Source organism: Amblyomma maculatum, chromosome 6 (genome assembly GCF_055883805.1).
Source record: "Amblyomma maculatum isolate TAMU_Amacu chromosome 6, ASM5588380v1, whole genome shotgun sequence".
In the NCBI taxonomy this organism is placed as follows: Eukaryota; Metazoa; Arthropoda; class Arachnida; order Ixodida; family Ixodidae; genus Amblyomma; species Amblyomma maculatum.
Window position 1 is genome coordinate 38,222,323 of NC_139349.1, and position 17,733 is coordinate 38,240,055.

General features: G+C 44.9%; 1 pseudogene; it reads right to left on the reverse strand.

The window, feature by feature from the left end:
* Window positions 1–17,733, reverse strand: part of LOC146185566 (protein turtle-like) — a 152,043-nt pseudogene that overhangs the window by 77,443 nt on the left and 56,867 nt on the right.

The following is a 17,733-nucleotide window of genomic DNA, read 5'->3' on the forward strand; positions in this document are numbered from 1 at the left end:
AATCCACTGTAATCTAACTAAGTACATTGTATGCCACTTTTAATCCCCCGAAGTACACCGTGCTGCAACTGAATCCAATATAATTCATTCTTGAATCACTACAGGTTACATCGAACCTCTTCTTACCTAATTCACTCTTAATCCACCGCAATCCACCAGATTACACAGGATATTACCGTAATTCGAAGTATATATCCTTAATCTAGCGCAGCCCACACTAGCTGAACGCGGCCCATCTTTAATTATTTATTGTCTGCTTTTAAGCTACCGTAATCAAATGACTTTAGTTTAATATTGTCCGTTTTTAAGCTAGCGTAATCAAACACACGGATTTCAAATTTCGCGCTGGCTGTTCACTGTCTCCGGGCTTATAATGGCGTAGTCCTGCTTGGCAAATTTTCGCTTTTGGGGGCAGCATATTGTGGTCGCTAACGTCGACGTCGGCTACCGTTGCTTTGAGTTCAAAGTGATTGCGGAGTCATTACTTTGGCAAGTGTTGCTCAGGAAACACTGCTGAAATACGGAAATTAAGAAAGAAAAAAACATTGAACAAGGAATACAAAAGCAAAGTTACTAAGGAAAGGTATATCAATAATAGGCGCTCTCAAAAACGAGATGATGACGTTAGAAGAAAGCAATGCTGAGAAACTCCAATAGCAAGAAAAAGATAGCACGATAAATGTACACTGAGGTCAATATTTATGGCTTGTCGAAAAGCTTGGAAATACGTATAAAATATCGGTCAGACACAGTGCCGCGCCGATTCATCATTGATTGGGGCGAAATCAACCGTAGCAAAAAGATGCAGCGCGCAAGAACTAACTGACCCCGCCCCTCGCTGGGTGAGCAGACGGACGCCCGATAATGGCGAAGCAGCCTGCTTTTTCTCACGCCCTTGCCACAAGCAACGCTCCGCTCTCTGGATCACGTCGTCCTCCAAGTGAAAAATAATTAAATCAGAAAGAAGAAGATGGTGCACTAACTTTGTGAGTGGGTGTGCGACGGTGTGCGCGCTACTTACAAGACGAAAGACCGCTTTCTTCGAGAACGAAAGCAATATTTCGAGAGAAAGCACCCAGTGAAGCAGCCGAGAGGCAGTTGAGAGGGAAAACGTTTGCGCAGACTACGAGGGACTGAAACGAAAAAACCAAGAGCAACTTTCAGCCAAACAAGAAAATCTTAACTGGGCCGACGCTAAATGCAAAGTAAGATCCTGAAAATCTAAAGAGTAGTGCTACGTAGCTTGGCAACGTTGATAACAAACGTTGGTTGTGCTTTTTTTCTCAAGCGAAGATTGAGCGTTTCGGAAAGCGCCGGTCTGTACTCCACCCCGTCGCCCGGCGATGACAACACTGTTCACTTATAATTACTGCGCAGAGAGGTACGTCGTTTATTTTTGCGTTCTCGCAAGAGCTAACAAGAGTTTCTTGGGCGCAGGCTCATGTCATGCGCAAAAACGGGCAAAAACAAAGATGATATATATATATATATATATATATATATATATATATATATATATATATATATATATATATATATATATATATATCACTGCGTTTTTTCACTGTGTGAACACCAGTAGCAGATTATTTTGAGACAAAGAAAATCAGGCGGGTAAATAGAGGAGCTACTGGAACCAGAACGACCCTCGTGTGAGCAGTACCGGATAAACGACATCTGTCCGTGAATGGGTTTAACGAAATAAGGAAAGTGAAGCAGACAATACAAAATAAAAATGACGATTTATTTACTGAGATTTGTCAAGAGTCAACACGAAAAGTCATAGAGTACAGGCCTTCGAATAAATGCCTAAATCAGGAAAACGAGCAAAGTTAACGGAAGGTGAGGTAAGGGAAAGTAAGGTAAGCAAAGTTAACGCAAGTTTGATCCCAGCGAAATATAATAGTACTGCATGTCTTCATTGTCGAATTCATATGTGTCCTGTCATACAGTCAGACTATTTCTAGTCCCTTCGACTGTGCAGTGCTTGCATCGTAGCCGTCTGTACTGTCGAGCTATGCAGCTGTAGCCCTACATCTTTTGTCGGTTCGATCGTTTCGCTTCCCGGGGTTGAACAGGAGATAACGGCAATCCTAGGTGATCAAAATAATTACACATGCCCGGATTTCGAAACGCATGGGGTGCTGTAACTTATTCAGAAATGTTTTTGATTTGTCAATGCTTCTTTTCCTTAATATGCCTTGCAGCTAACAGAGCTGGCGAAATTCAGAAGGATTAACAAAGGTCCACGTACAAGCAGTGTGATCCACTGGTGAGCATTTTGTGGTGTTTTCATTATCGTTGATCTCGGTGTGACAATGTTTTCGTAGGCACTGCAACAACGTAAACGACAACGACAACAACAACTAGAACAACAAAAAGAATAGCTCATTATAGTGCGCGTTAGACGTCGTGTGCGGCTACACTTTCTTGATCAGCAAGCGTTTTCGGTACAACTTTTTCATACGCAAGGAAATAAATATGCCGTATTCTGGGATACTAATTGCGGCATTAATTACACGGCATGACATGCAGGGGGTAGGTAGAAAGAGAATACAAAGTTAATACAAAGTCCACACAAATGCAGATAGCTTGTTTTTTATGTGAAAACTGCAGGTGGGAAGATGGATTTCGTTCCTCTTAACATTAGTTTTTTAGGGAAACTGATGACGTAGGCTACCTATCCTGTGGCATATATAAAAAAAATGTTTGAGAGATGAAGGCAACAATTTTAGCCATTCTCTTTCGTGAGTGCGAGATCTGTACGACAAAGAAGTTCCTCTACATTTTACCTGGATTACACTCAGCCCCTCGACTTTATTCAGCAATATGCCCGCAATTCATAGCTGATGATGCAGCCCTTCATTGAGCGCAAGTAACATACATGTATGTGTAAGTGTGTAGTCTACAGCTATTCTAATTAACATGATTACTCTGTATTGGCCTCACTTCTATTGCATGCATTGGGCGGTAATGCCAGCATCAGTGCCGCACTGAACAATAACGAAGAGAGGATGGAGCCAGAAAAACAGCGGCGAGAAACCTAAGCATGTTCATCTGAACTAAAAATAGATATACACCCATTCGCAGAACCCACCCTCTGTTATTTGATGTCTTCGATTTTTAAAACCCCTGGTATCGACCCTTACGCATGCCTATTGATATCCGTGCTCTGTTTAGTTTTATATGATCTTTCCTTCCCGTATCGAACAGTGTAATACATTATAATAGACTTCGAATGAGGTAAGAGTCGGGCCTCGAGTTGTTCTCCAGTAATATAGCTTTCTCACCACTCTTGGATTGCCGCGGCTTTCCTGCTTTTTCTGTATGTTTTGTCCAGAAAGCTCCTTTCAGCATGGGAAATCGAACACGTGGCCTTGGTAGCAGGCAGTCGTCCTTCCATGGGCGAGTCAGAAGTTTTTTCCTTTCTACTGCTCGAGTTAAAGAATTTTAAACCTATTTCGGGAAGCTCGGCCCTGCTTCATGGTGACCAGCGGGCAGGGCGAAATCGGCCAGTTACGATCTTCGAAGTAGTAAAAAAAAACAATACCATCCTGTCGCCTATACGCTTGTGGTACTGGAGGCTGCGAGGGATGGTTGAGAAATCTCAACTGTAATTTGTTCATTGTAGCGGGAGAGCAAATAATAAGGTACATGGGTGGACAGCTGAGGAAAGGAAGACACTGGTGGGATGGCTTTATTTAGGTGAGCTGGAATATCCTCGACAGATGAACAAGCTGCATATAAGGGTGGATTTCGAGAAAGTACAGGTAGAACACCAAGTGGACGATCACTTGCAGCAAACAGTGCTGCTGTGTTGATAGCTCAGCAGCTCAGTCCCTCTTGTCGTAAGAAAAAAACTTTCCCATTACAAGCGAGGAGATCTAACCTGGCAGCATCATCGTCCGAATATTTCAGGAATTAAATAATACACGAGATTACAGCCGGCCCACTCTATATAATGTATTTGAAAGCAAATAAAAGGCAACACACGCGTGGTACTAAACAGACCTTCAAACAGTAGCGAAAACGCATGCAAACAATCCCTGTTTACATATCTGAAATACTTCTACAATCCAGTTTGGGAGTGGGCAATACACTTTATGAGTGGCAAGTACAGTCCGTCGTTGTGGGGGCTCTGCAACGCTGTTTGCTCTGCAACATCGGAGGGGGGATAGCGTCCGAGGGCTCTTTTGTTGGGTGGCAAAACTAAATCGATAAACAGCGTTGTGATGAGCGTAGTTTTAATAGACTTCACTGCATTTAATTCTTAATTATTATTACCACCCTCATTGTAGTTATGACAGCATGCTAGTAGTTCGAAAGCACCACTTCTGATGCTAGATTATTGAGCAAACATTTATTCTGCCGTTAGAGCACCTGACACTCGAGGAGCTACTTAGCAACGCTGGGGCGTCGCCGTCGCCTCAGCGCAATGAGGAAGACGAAGGCATAAATGTGATGTGGACGACCACGCGGCGGAACAGGAAATATAAATCTCGCCGAACAACTGGTTTTGAGAGTCGACAAATATGCGTCTTATTTCATTTAACTGCCCAAAGCTAGACAAAAAATAAAAACAAAACTTGTTTTGTTTTTATTTATTATTATTATTATTATTATTATTATTATTATTATTATTATTATTATTATTATTATTATTATTATTATTATTATTATTATTATTATTATTATTAATAATTTATTATTTATTATTACAATAGCATTCGCATCAACAAGAATAACTTCATTTTCAATACTTGTGTGTCGTTTAGTTTCACTTTTTTTTTCTTTGGCTGGCATATACTGTGCTCTCCTCCTTTGGTGCTTACTCCTGAACAATAAGAGACCACTGATCTACCGTCGCATTTTACGGGCTTCGTCAAGTCTGTTTCAGGAGATAGATCGCTTCTTCGCTCTAACAGACAGCACAAATATGTCCGAGTTGTGGTTCGTATGCAGAAATGCAATATCCAGGAAAGCTCACAAATTTGCAGGGACTTAGTTTTCCACATACGCTGCAGAACTGACCTGAGAGAGCATGGACGGTTTGTGCTCATCTGGTTGACAGTAAAAGCGAAAATTATTATTTTTTTTAATAACAGTGTGTATGTAAGTATTATGGTGATTCAGTATAGCCCTTCCTAATATCATTGCTAAATGACCTCACTTCGGACTGAAACATTTATATGAACAATAAATTTATATTGTACTCAATACAGGGCAAGTACCACTCACATATTCCTCCGGCTAATCTGATTCCCCCAAACTCCTTAATCTTAGCCGCCCACCTGATTTCCTGCCGGCCGCTGAAGCGTTTGCCTTTTCTTGGAATCCTTAGCGACCATCGATTGTCTTGTTTTCGCCTTACAAGCCCTCCCAGTGCCGGTTTCTCTTACCCCATTTCGACTAAAACATTACTGTCTCGCAATTATTCCCTGCCTGACTTTACATCCTTCCTTAGAAATAATGCTACATCTAATCTACACATATACGAGCGCAAATTTACAAAATTAAATGAAACAATACAATACTCTGCCGGTGACAATGCTTTTGTGAGAGATGTTGGAAATCCGCTTTTTTTTTTCTTGTTGACCAAGACCACAAGAATTAACAGCCAAAGTGCGCTAAAGGCCCCTTTCTCTGTGCTACAGCGAATAATTACTACCTTCGTAGCCTCACCTTGATAAAGGTCGCGTGAAAAGATAGGATGTACCAAGAACGGAAACGAGACTGCTCCAGCGGGCAGACAGGCAGTGAACGTGGTAATTAAAGGAACGCCAGTGTCAGAAATACGGTCTCGGCAGAAGAGGGAGGTAAATATATCGTGTAGCAGCGCACCAGTACAAAGAAGGGCGAATCGTAAAACAAGCGCCCACGTCGATGCCTGGCCGGAGCGTCTGAGACAGGAGGATTAGGCCCACCTGACTTCACTCTTCTAATCACCTGTGTGCCTTTAATCGTCGCATTTCATGCTCCGCATTTTCTTCTGTCGTCGCGTGGGCTCGCCGTGACTGGCTTAATTAGCTGGTCCAGTATGAATCCCTCGATGCCCACAAAGAAAGACACCGGCATCTGACAACGCCCAGGAATTGCTTCGAAATAATGCCCACCATAAGTTGTGCACCCACGCCCGAGCTAATAAAAGAAGCCGCCCCTCCCTACCACTTTAAGTTCAGCGCAGCCCCTTGCTATTCTGAATTCTGGCCTGTTCTACACTGCACACGTCAAACTGAGCGCATTCTGCTATAAATGATCTCCGACATTCTCTAGTGTGCAAATAAACCTTAAAGGTCCGTTCGCAGGGCACCTGAGCGTGAGCTAATACACTCTATGTCCTGTTGGAAATGAGATCCGAACATATAATTACGGATCGATGGTTGATCTATCAGTAACACAACGCTCGCCAATGCGGGCTTCAAGATTGAAAACTTCGTTCATGCGTACGTTGTTGATTGTGCAACGAATACGTCGGCGTCTAAAAATGATATACGCGGCGCGCGCCATTTGAGAGAAGTAAGGGGCACTTGGCTTCGGGTAATCGTCTAAGCGGACGAATGAATACTTCGTTTAGCTTAAGGGTTATTATACTGAGTCGCGAACATTACCTACCGGAGTGGGCAGGTCCTGATTGTTGCAGCAGCCTCAAGTTTGGGCCAGTATTAACCTGAAAGTTCTGGGAGGAATCGAAGCGAATTGCTCGCGTGTTGAAAATATGTCGAGGTGCAGACATATGACGTGGAAATGAAAAAGAAAAAAGAGAAAGATCTTACAACCTCACCTATTAAGCGCTCGAACCATACTGTGGAGTCATTGTCTTGTTATGACAGTTTACAGGGGCGAACAAAATGTTCAGTAAAAGTTGGCGAATTGCATCGCGCTGTACGCGTATGGGCATTGGGTTATCGGGCACAACATGTCATAGACAAGCCGCCTGTGTTTCGTGAATGACATGGCCGAAAGAGTCTGCGTCACCAGCTCGAAGCGCGACTTACCGATCACTTTGAGGTTGATTACGGTGTTGATAGAGCGGGCCTTGCGGAAGTCTACTCGGCAGCGGTACTCGCCGGCGTCGCCGTCTCGCACGGGGTCGATCTGAAGGTGCGCCGGAGAACGGCCCATGTCGAAGAGCAGGCGCCGCTCGAGGCCCGGCGCCGGCGACTGGCGCGCCTGGTCAACGCGCGCCCGCCGCGAGTCCAGCGTGAAGATAGGCGCCAGGCTCTCGTCCTTGTACCAAAGCACCAACGTCACTGAATCGTCCGGAGATGGAGGACTGATGTCGCAAGGCAACGCCACTTTTCCTCCTGCCACGGCCGTGTACACTATCGAGGCTGCAAACGGAAGAGAGAGAAAAAATTTAGGCGTGTTGCATCCAAGCATACTGAAAGTTCTGATCGCATGTTTTGGTGTCTTATCGTGAACTTGCACTCTTGTGAGAGTAGAGTATTCGCGAACAGTCTTGCTGCGCGCTTGTACAGACGCATTAAAAAGCGCACGGAGCGTTAGCTTCTGAGTGTTAGCAGATTGTTAGCGTAGCATTTATTGTGGTAAATGTGTTGATTTCGTTTTGAAATTAGCCTCTCGTATTGACCTATTGCGGGACTAATAAGGACAGTAAGCATCAAATAAAAGAAAACAAAAGCCGAGAGTACAAAACCTCCTTGAGAATTGCGCACATCACGCCAACAAAGCAGCATATTTATCTGCACAGGGAAGTTTATGGTTGTAGTAATAGGGTAGCTACCTACAAGACAGACATTGTCGAGCGGGGCCAAAGTGCCTTCTGCCTGGAAAGTACTGCAAAGTACTACTACGCCTGATATTAGCCTGCAGTCATCTTATGAGAGATAATTTAAAAGTTACTTCAAGAAATCGGAGCTGCCGCTTTTCCGCAGGCATGCTTACTTCAGTTAATTCGATTGGATGAAGAGATAAATCTTCATGACCCTACAAACCTAAATAGCTTGCAAAGGCAATTAGGAAGTTATTTAAAGGAGGTATGTCTGATTCTTTCCATATTCCTGTGACTTATTAGTCATTGTATAAAGAGGAAGAAAATGGTGCGCGAAACAGACGAGACCAGTAACATGACCGTTTCCGTCACGTGTATATATTTTCGGTTATTTTTTGCGCTAGACTAAGAAGACCTATTTTGTCCTTTTATGAGTGCTTGTAGTGCTGCACTGCCAAAGTACTATTAGTATATCAGTGTAAAAATGCGTTTCGGAGAGGAGCACGGAAAACAATTTGGACATTGTACACGGAATGACCATGGTTATGGCGAGCACGTTGTAGAAAGTGCTGAAGGCGAATAGGTATTCAGTTCATGCGTCGGTGTATTTTCGACAGCAGAAAAGTATCTGTTTTCTTATCATTCGGACAGACGCACGCCTCATCACGAAGTAATGACGGGGGACCTATTTTTATTGTGTTTGTGATGTGCACAAAATATATTACCTGACAGCTTAGTTAGTTAACGCCTGCTCTCAGCAATGCCAACATAATGTGATTGCTTAGTAAGGTTAGCTGTTCGTGGCCTCCAAGAAAGGTGGAATGTGAGGCAGATAGATCAGCTACGTTATAGAAAGGTCGGGCACAAGGTTATGGAGGCATGCGTGTGGCAGAGATACAGGGAAGCATCGTGCAAGAATCACACGTCCGCCTCGATTTTACATATCAGTGGCAAGAATGGGCGCCGAACACAGTGACTCAAACTAGACTTTTCACATAAGAGTATTCAGAAAGGTTGTTATTTGTTCTGTCCAAAATTAAAATGGCGAATTTAAAAGAAGAAAACTTGTACAGTGGTATTGTCTCACGTAAAAACATCAATATAGCACGAAAGGGCTTTTTCGTGTCGAAATCAAACGAGAAGTGACAAAAAAGAATGAATTATGTTCTGCCTGCTTCTGAAAAAGTTATCTCTTTGATGTCAATACTGTTCGATAACGTCAGCTCTGTACTAGTATACGTTCACCTAATGATGTTTGTTTATTTCTATCTTGCATTATTATATCTATTTTGCATTTACTATATCTATTTTGCATAAGCCTAGGTGATGGTCTGAACTTTTCAGACAAGCCACCTGGATGGAACTGCACACATATTAGAATGCGCTACTCGCGCACGAACATTTTTACGTATATGGCAGGGCTTGTGTGTGCATATTATGCATGCCTATTACGTAAGGAGCTGAAACAGACATTCAAATAGTTAGTTCTGTTCTTCGAAATGGTTCAGGCAGCACACAGGAACTTTGCGTTATCTGTTTATAAACTACTCTTTTAGCACGAGCCCGGAATTGGAGGCTCTGTTTTATTCAAACTCTCAAAGACACAGGGGCGGGAAAATTCCCACTGGAACAATAGCCCCGGCCAAACGGAGAGAGTTTCGAATAACCCCAGAAAAGAAGCTCAGTGTTGGACTGTTCCTGCGAAAAAAGTGCAGCCTAGCGTGACCTGGTTTGGCCGTATCTGCACAAGAGCCCCTGAATCAAGTGTCTCACTTTGCTGCAGAGTGTTTCTTTGAAATCCGCTTTTGACTAGCAACACTTCTTTTTATCCAAATCAAAAAGAAAAGGCAGAGCACAAAGTTTGCACAAACGTTTGTTCTGATCCGCAAGCAAAGCAATAAAGCGACGCTTATACAAAATAAAGCGAATCTGGATCGATTGCGAGGAAACAACCGAAACGCGCTGGAAATGTACACATATAATAGGCTGGCCGCTGAGGCGGATTGTCCTAAGTAGCCCCAAATTCGTTGCGGCCGCCTGAAGCCTTTTTTATAGACATAAAAGCTGCAGATAAAATTAGCGAGAAGTGTAGGTGACCCAGGTGTCTTCAGGCTCCCTTTTTTCCCCGAAGGTGAAACTAAAATAACAATGCTTATTGGTCACTTTTCATCTGTACCTTTATTTCGGTTCCCATAAGACAACACCGGAGGTATGAATGTTAGGCTGAGGTCACTCGCGTGGCTGTGCATTTTCTTTTCTTACTTCGGCGCTTACAACTGCACGGCTAAGGTTGACCGGGAGGGAGGGGAAGTGGAGTGGAGCGGAGCGTACCGAAAGAAAGCTTACGGTGGGCTGCAGGCAGCAAAAACGAACTATGCGCGTCAAATTGAAATGAAAAAAAAAAAAAAAGATCCGTCAAGACGTACAGAAGCGAGACACTAAAGAAACGTCAGCACATTTTTACGTCCTTAAAACGTCTGGATCTGAAATGAAAACAGCAAGAATTTTAATGTAAGGGGCTTTTGGTACGCAGGCTAGTTTTTTATTCTTTCACAGGTTCATGCCAGAATATATTCCTGCGGCCAACTGTCATGGCAGCAGAGAGTGGGACGTTTTATCATTCCGCACCGGGCATGATGTGAACGATTCAGGGAGTTTGGCGGAATCTCAGACTAATGTTTGTTACATTGTCGGATGTCTTACGGCTGCCCGTATTCTGAGGACGTGATTGCGCGGTTGACAAATTTTAATTCAACGAGACTAGTTAACGAATGACAATCTCGACAAAATGGCTCGCTCATACCTCTGAATTCCAGCCATTCTGATAAGAGCGCTTATGGGATCCGGTAAAAACGTCCCCAGAAAAAATGTCCCTATTGGCGAAGTAGGAAAAAATGTCCCCGAACGGGGCTGAAGTCTTGCGCAATAGGACGTAGACTACGTTTCCCCGTGGTGAGCTGCAATGATGAATGATGCATATTAACTTTATTACAGCGGTTTCACCTGACGGTTTCACCTTGACCGCGAACGTCGAACTGATGCGGGCATTCATGACAAATAATAAAAACTTATGGCAGCAGTAATACTCCCCCAGTGACAGCGCCTCGTCTTCACTTTGTTTGCGGGGAAAAGAGGAGCTGACCACCGGTTTTACCGGAGAAGCTTGGAGCGATGCTTTAATATGTCCATGATGCACGACCGGTTAAGCCTCGTTCTGCTTATACCATCATCACCCTTATCATAATTCGACACCAGCATCAGAAGAACGGTTGAACCTCGTCACCAGACGGTCTAGTAAGTAATTCTAGTGACGTCTTCTGCTTTAGGCGGTTCCCCGACACTACCATACGCCGATCCGCTTGTACCTTTCTAAGTGGGCAGTGTTACCAAACTTATTAGACCTGCCACATATGATTGCTTAATGAGCTGCGGAGCTCGGAACCTCGCAAAGTGTAAAGAGCCAGATAGCTTTTTCACCATGCGTTTACACAGTTCTTGTAAACATTTCGGGTCCCCAGAGGACAGAGGTTCCAAATGATGATTACATTTAACTCAAAGCCAAGAAAGAATTGCATAGAATGTTTTTTTGTTTCATGTCAGTTCCAGAAGAAATCTTTTTTAGGGCCGGCTTTGGCCTTGAGGATGTTTTTTCCTAGTTGCCGCTTCTTCCGGGGACGTTTTTTCCGGGGACGTATCTTCCGGGGACCTTTTTTCCGGGGACGTTTTTACCTACACCCGAGCGCTTATATAGGCCTCACGTACATTTGGTATGGTTCGTTTATACCTGTCGCAAACCTTTACTTTTCTGTCATTTTGTCCACGAAATGTGTTGCTTTTTCTTTCTTTGCCCTCCATGGTCCAAACAGTTTCGACTTTCCAACTTTCCAACGCCTAATGCTCCTGCGAGTTTGTTTTAATTCCACAGCGCACGTTCAGCGAGCAGTTACAGATCGCCCTAACTCATATCCTATAAATACCTTAGCTGATATTATAAATGAGGCAAACGTTCACCTGCTCATTTGTAGTCATTCCTTTGCAATGACATCTGCATCGTTTATTTCATCTCGAGCCCCCATTTGTTACAAGTGAAGCTCTGTGTCGCAGATAAATTTATAACTAGAGAAATAGAAAATTTAGTCGAAGCATCTCATCTCATGGCTTGTGTTCTTTACGAGAGATGATTTTGGAGTCAGCTGAGGTGCTAGCTAAGGTTCATTTTATTCGCCTTAACTTTTCTCTTCTTTTTTTTTATTCAGCTTCTGCAATACAGAGCTCAAGAGAGCGAACAAAAAGCGAGGACAGACCCGAGGATGTCAGTTACCGCTGCACAGTGCACGAGGGCTAGGAGTTTAACAGTGGCGTCTTTCATGAGATAGATGCGGTCCGTTGTAGACCGTGACGTCATGGTTTTTCCAGAAACGCCGCCTTATCACTTCCGTGCTTGGAAACCACCATCATCCTAATCATCACCTAACTGCATTCACTGAAAGAAAAACGAATCTCCATTTGACTTCGAATCGACCCTGACCTGCACCTGCTGCAGAGGCCTTATCTACTAGCAGACATATTAACGCATATCCAAATCTCATGTCAAAAACGTTTCGACCACTTTATGTCTGCCAAGATCGAGTTTGGTGAGCGTTTCACCCATGAGCTGGAGGAGCGCAGGTGGGACTGCGTGGTACCACGTGACTCGTTACGGCGAGGGGAAGCTTTCTCAGCAGAAACAAAAGGAGCCATGATATCTGCGCATCTCGTCCATCAAACATCTGAGACGGCCCGCCGGACAGAGTGCGTGCCTCATGAGCCAAAGAGAATTTTTAATATGTGAAAAAAGCGCCACGAGCTCATCGGACAACCAAGTCGGCCCGCCGGGCAAAGTGCGGGCCTCAATGAGGCCGGGATTAATGAATGCCTTAGACGGTCTCTCTGGCTCCCCGCTACCATGTTCTACTCCCACGTTCTCTTCCGCTTTGTGAAATGAAGCTAATAAGCTGCGCTCAGACTTCCAATTAGGGAATCTCGTAATTGTCTTCCCAGCTTTTTATGGCAATCTTCCTTACTCGATTTACCCCGCCGGGGTGGCGCAGTGGTTACGGCGCTCGACTACTGTTCCCAAGGACGCGGGATCGAATCCCGGCCTCGGCGGCCACTTTTCGATGGAGGCGAAAAGCAAGGCGCCCGTGTGCTGTGCGATGTCAGTGCACGTTAAAGAACCCCAGGTGGTCGAAATTTCCGGAGTCCTCCACTACGGCGTCTCTCATAGCCTGAGTTGCTTTGGGACGTTAAACCCCACAAACCAACCAAACCAACCAACCTTACTCGATTTGAGCACAGCGCAAACCTCATAAGTAAAATGTTGCTTCAGATCAGGAGTTTAGACCATTTCTACGAATACTTTCATAACAGTATCGTGCAACATACTAGATTCGTTACAATTAGGTTCAAAAACGCAGCCCATTGGTTTCATAGGGCAGTCTTAATAATCGCATCGACAGGTACAGAATCATGTATTATGGTATTCCATGTTAGCTTCATAAATAAAAGGTGTCCCAGAAGGTTGCACTTGCCTTTTCGTGAAGACTGCTCTGTTACCGTTAGAGATCATTTGTCATTCTACCACGGCATTAATTCCCATAGCAACTGCTAACATTACCATAGCATATGGTCTTCATAACTGTCGCTCCTCTTATCGTCTCATTTCTCGTAGGTAATTACTGGGTGTTCCTTCTGAGCAGGCAGCATGATGCATTACCCACACAATAGCCCCCGTTTCATGTAGCCTGCCATGATTAGTAGTGCTTGTTAAAACACGTTTTAACAAACACGACTAATTACTTTTGCATGCATCTGAAAATATAACGTGCGTCTTGGAATGCATCTGTAGGCTTAAATTGAACGTTATACCCCGCCGCCATGCTTCAGTGGTTAAGGCGCTCGACTGTTTAATTCACAGACGCGACATCGAATATCGGTGTTTTCTACGCTGACGAAAAGCAAGGCGCTCGTGTGCTGTGCGATATAACAGGACACGTTAAGGACATATAGGCGGTCGAATTGTCCGGAGTGCTTCACTATGGCGTACCTCATAGTCTGAGTCGCTTTGGGACGGTAAACCCTATAAAGCAAACAATCAACCAAATATTTTCGGCCTTCACATAAGCCTCAACGTAACGACCCTAGCATCTTCACTAATCTATATACTCACAGCTTAGCCTCTTATCACTGCTTATATTGCAGCCCCAATGCTGGTAATTTGCGTTTTCATGCTCCTGAACGTCGCTTGGCTATATCCATATCAGTCGCCACTTGCGTGAGGTCTTAGACGCAGCCCTATGTATACACCTTTCTCGGTAAAACATTTGCGTACCTCGTTCAGTCCTTAAAAGCAGCTTTTAGAAATAACGTGAATGAGTTTGACAGTTGTGTCTCCTTGCTTACACAAGACCTCAGGCCAGAGCACACATTGACATTGGAACATATGGCAGGAAATCGAAGCTTTTCGCAACTATCCAAGTGCTTGGAGTTCTTTGGAGGACACGGTTTTCCGCTCAATGTCTTGGAATAGCTGGCAACGAGAGCGTTAAGAAGCTAACAGTTAGTAAAAAGCCTTGGAACACAGATCGCACTTTTGAAAAGCTTGATAAGACATTTGCAGCACTCTTCAAAATCCAAGAGCCCTGAACGTGTGCTGTAATTTTTCTTCTCGACTTTCAGAAGTTCCCAAAGTGGTGGATGCATTGAATGCTTCACTGCGCGGCTAAAACAAACACTGGCCTGAAGACGTTCCAAGAAATTTGCACGTTTTCGGCACTTTTAGTCTCCGGCTTCGACCAGCAGCGCAAGGCAAACGTAGCGGCATGAGCGCCCGTGATTGCTCGTGCTCTTTCAGGGCGCGGAAGCCGGCGACTTCAATTGGTCGATCACGGGGCGCCGTCGTCTCATCCTGCACAGGCAGATTTCCTGCTTCCTTTTTGGGGCGGCTAATCGAGCTCGCCTAAGGAGTCGGTGTGTGCTCAAGGCAAACAAAGGGGACTCACTTGCGCAAACCGCTTCTTATCACTGCCAGAGCACAAAAGTACCGCTCCAACCTCTTTCTCTCACTGAAAGGAGGAAGGATGAGCGTAGACGCTTTATTTAGGCATATGTGGGTTAGTTGGGTGTGCTGCTGGGAACCTTTTTCTGTCTAAATTGTTAGGTGGTATTCTTGGGAAAACACGGATTTTTCGTGCCGCATTCACGCTGAATTTGGCCTTACTATGCGAAGCCTCGGGAAAGCATATATATGTATATGGATATTGCTACGGGATAGGACGACACTCAGGAGACAGACGCATATGAGGTAGGATCACACTCAGGAGGCAGACGGATACGGTGTAGGATCAAGCTCAGGAGACGTCACTTGCACACCACCGACTTCATCGTTCTCGTCTCCACGCTGTCCCTTCCACGCGCTTGCCCTGCGCTTCCTTTTCTTCGCGCCGTAACATCTTTCCTGCAAAGGGGGGAAGGGGGGGGGGGGCTTGGGGAACTCACCGTTTGTGTACGACCACGTACACACGAAAACACAGACTACACAGGGAATGGGCGATAACACACAAGGCCATACCAACCCACCAATTTCAAACGTGAAAAAAATAATAATCGCATTCCAAGTCCAGGGAGGCCGCTCGATGCTCAAGATGTCTTCAAGTGATACCACCCCACGGTAATGGGCGCTCACCCCGGTGCACGGTGGCCACGCGAGAGAGTACTTAAATTCTACCTTCATGCAGCTAGTGCTCATACCAGCAAGCGACGTTGATGAGCAGGCAGCGCGTGTTCTTGGCCGCCTGCCCGAAGCTGGACTTGTTGAGATTGAAGACGTTAAACTAGACGCTGACCCCCATGCCTTCAGTTTCCACTTCGGTCAGCGTGCGCACGTGTTTGGCTCGGTTTTTGACTTCTTGGGATTATCCCCCCCCATCTTCCTTTTTACACTTCTTTCTTGACGAGGAGTCCTCATCTTCGGTCTCGACCTTCTCAGACTCATCTGCCTGGTCACCTTTGCTGCTGCTGCCCTCCGCAGCCTTGTTCTCCCTCTTAGTTTCTCCGTCGACTCCTTCCGATTTCCCTGGCTCAGGTAGTTCAGACGCAAGCTTGGTCTTCTGTGCGTTGAGAGCTGGTTCTTTCTGCCCGGCATTTCCATCGAGTGCCTGGTTTCTGTCGTCGCATAAAAAATCTCCTGCAACCACGGGGGCGAACACCAAAAGCGCTCTGTAGGCCTTCAACTAGAGCACCTTGATTTTTTCGACGATTCGCGCTGCAGAAACAACCTTGTACAGCCGACTGTTTTTCTCGGTGAGCTTCTGAAGGCACTTCCCGTCAGCAACGGAGTAACCGTCCTCCTGCGCGAGGTGGTCGCCGATACCATATTGCAGCTGTTGCTTCTGAGCCATTCCCGCAGCTCTCTCTCAAAGCACACCATCCACTCCAAATGGGCAAGACCACCATCCATCTTGACGGCAGGTAACAAACGCTTCAGCAGCTCCCGCTCCTTCTGCTCAAACTATGCCAATAACCTCTCTTCCAGGCTTTGAATTTCCCTCACACGTCGGGTTTTGAGTGTCTCCAGCTCCGTGCTCAATTTCTTATCTTGAGCTTCGGCTTTTCGCTCATGTGCCCGCAATCTTGGCCCGTTGGTCGTACAACTCGCGACGCAGTTGACACTGTGCTTACGGCGCTCTTACAAAGAAGAACAGAAATCGCATCAGAGGAAGCCATCTCATCACGTGGGACATTTCAAGCTCTTCAAGAATGGAATTTCAAAGTACGTGCAAAAGATGTGTAGCTACGTTTTCAATAATCTGAGTACGCTTGAGCAAGAGTCGCTAACCATGTGCAGACCTTTTCGGAGTTAGTGAAAACGTTTTTCAGCGCCTGTGTGAAAGGAAGACAACAAAAAAGGGACAAAGTTTAACCGTTCTTCTACGCTTCTTTTTTTGCACTCAGTAGACATAACATGTTATTTCCGCAAAAACCATAGCACGACATAAACCTCCGATGCGAATAATGATAGCCTGCGTAGGGGCTCAAACCAGTACCAAAAGCCTTCTGGCTGCATCCACGCCTTCATGGACGCTATACTAAATATTTCCAATCTTTTGCTGTAACGACCACTGTCTTTTGCTTGCTAAAGATCATATAAAAGGGAGGATATTTTTGCAGGTCTTGAAAGCGCAATCACGTGACACAAAAGTGACGTAGAGCTACGTCACTTCTGCGTGTCCTGCCGTCGTTTTTTTCTTGTCTTGTCTTGTCTTGTTTTTTTTTTTTTTTTTTTAAATTTTATGGGGTAGTGAGAAAAGCGCTTGGCCGACGGAGCGCGGCTGGCGCGGCTTCGAGCTGGAGGAGGGAGAGCATCTAGCCGTCCGCATTCAACAGCACGCACGCTTTCTTCTGTGTTTTTTCCTCCTATTAGTGGGGAAAGGCTGAAAGGACGGGCGGGCAGGCTAGCCAAAGTAGACAGCGTGTTTTCATTCAAGTGACGGCTTGGAGCTGCTCTCGGCAAAACAGTGTGCACGCTTGCTTCCGTTCTTTTTTCCCCCTAGCTTTGAGGTATGGTCTGGTTTGGCCTGAGCGGCAGTGGAGGAAGTGCTAAAGATTTGCTGTGCGCGTGTACTTGGCTCAATCGGCCGTTTTGCGCCTTAAAATTTACGCCACAATTATGTTAAACCATATATATATATATATATATATATATATATATATATATATATATATATATATGTGTGTGTGTGTGTGTGTGTGTGTGTGTGTGTGTGTGTGTGTGTGTGTGTGTGTGTGTGTGTGTGTGTGTGTGTGTGTGTGTGTGTGTGTGTGTGTGTGTGTGTGTGTGTGTGAGAGAGATTAGTGACGTAAAATTGTCCATAAGCTAAGTAACATTTTCTATAATGTAGCTACATTATATATATATATAGTGAGGTAAAATTGTGTGCCCATAAGATAAGTACCATCTTGTA